Here is a 2,251-nt window from a genome sequence, read left to right on the forward strand (position 1 = left end):
AAAAAAAAAAAAAAAAGATATTGAAATTATAGCCTGAAGAAAGTGAGTATACAATTGGTCTAAAACTAACAAGGTAAACTACATAATAAAACTTTTTTAAAATATCAATTATTTCAGGATTTAAACAAGACCAACAATTTCAAAGCATAATTTTCATAATGTACAAAATGCACTACAAAATCACTAAGAAAATGAAGAAATAAGTAAATCTCAACTCTTAAAAAAAAATGAAAAGGTGTTCAATATGGAAATTTCCAGGAAAGAAATAGAAAATATAAAGAAGAAGCAAACAGAAATCTGAAAATTAAAAATACAAAACTGGGCAAAAGATTCAGTTGATGTGCTGAATGACAGAAAGAGGATGAGAGATGATTATATCAGTGAACTTGAAAAATAAATGATCCCTTCTGAATAAGTTATAAAAGATTGTGAAATGTGAACAGAGACTTAGATTTCTGAAAAAAGCAAGAGGTATAACATGTATGCCATCAGAATTCAACATGGAAACAGTAAAAATGGCATAGCACATGAAAATTTTTTGAAAGAATACTGACTGCAAGCTTTCAAATATTGGCAAAAGACATAGATGTAGAGCTTCAAGAAGCACATTGAATTCCAAAAAAAGGGTAAACAAAAACAAATCCAAACCTACCCACTGAAAACTCAGGACTGTTGAGTCATTTCTAACTCATAGTGACCCAACAGACCATCAAAGAACTGTCCCAGAGGTTTCCAAGTTTGTAAATCATTACCAAGGCAGACTGACACATCTTTCTCCTGGGACTCACTAATCCATACCCAGACATACTGTAATCTAACAGCTACAAAATTAAAGAAATAGAAAAATATTGAAAGAAGCCAAAGAAAAAATAATACATTACATATTACATATAGGGAGACAATGATTGGGAGGACTAATAATTTTTCATCAGAAACCATGAAGATTAAAAGGCACTGCAACTACATTGCTTAAGTGCAGAAAGACCAGAACAATCAGTCCAGAAGTGTACATTCAACAAACATTAATTAGGGATAAAATGATTTTTATTTTTTTAAATCATGGCAAGTATGTTGTTGTGGTGTGATGCTGTAGAGTAAGCACTGGACTCCTAATTATGAGGTTGGTGGGTTCAAATCCACCAGCTGCTCCTCAGAAACTCTTTACAGGGACACTACATGGTATCATTAGGTTCCATCCGTCAGTAGCAATTCATTATGACCACCCTAAGTACAGCAGAAAGATAGCTCTGGTAGTGTCGTGGTTACGAATCGGGCTGCTAACCTTGAGGTAAGCAGTTCAAACTACCAGCTGCTTTGTAGGAGAAAGACAAGGCTTTCTGCTCCTGTAAAGATTTATAGCCTCGGAAACTTCATGCAGAGTCGCTATGAGTCAGAACTGACTCCACAGCACATCACTACCACCACCACCACCACCACCATGTACTATTGATATTGTGCCAGTCCTGTGCCATCCTCACAATTGTTATGTTTGAGCCCATTGTTGCAACCACTATGTCAATCCATCCTATGAGGATCTTGTTTTTCACTGACTTTACTGTAAAAATGAGAACCCAGCATTCCTCCCATAGCACTCTACTCATCTTGGTCTGATAGTTCCTTGCAATGGCCACACAGAACTCAGACACCACACTATGGAGTTTATTATGGAAGTTAACAAGTTATAACGCAGTATCAGAACATCCTCAGGGCTCAACTGTTCAAGTCAGGACAGCCTCCCCTCAGTCATGCCCACAGGCAGGCCTCTCTGTCTGAGCAATGTTACAAAGTTCTTTTAGTGTTACTGATAAATACCCACAGGACACACCACTCCACCAGAAGCCTCAGCCTGAGAGCACTCAGCTCTAGTTCCATAGGTCAGCAAACCCAGCTCCCATGCCTCCTGCCCAAAGTCACTCAGTTTTGCTTGTTTCATGGACTGGGAAATTCAATGTCGCATGCTCTGGTTCTTGGTTCTGATGCTGCTGCTGCTCTGCTACTCCTCTGGTGTCTCAGCTTTCTGTCCCTGGATCAGAGACGTTCAATGCACAGGAATCTCAGGGACCAAAGGGTACACTTCACTCCTGGCTCCTCTTCTCTGATGGTAGTGAGATCTCCCCTGCTTCTACTTCTGAGATGACTCATTTTACATCCATGCTAGAGTTTCAGGTTTGTCAGTAAAGTCATGTTGCCCTACATGCTGTGATACAGTTTTGTGTTGTTGTTAAGTTTCATGGAGTCGGTTCTGACATAT

This window comes from Chrysochloris asiatica, unplaced genomic scaffold (assembly GCF_000296735.1).
Source record: "Chrysochloris asiatica unplaced genomic scaffold, ChrAsi1.0 scaffold00006, whole genome shotgun sequence".
NCBI classification, from domain to species: domain Eukaryota; kingdom Metazoa; phylum Chordata; class Mammalia; order Afrosoricida; family Chrysochloridae; genus Chrysochloris; species Chrysochloris asiatica.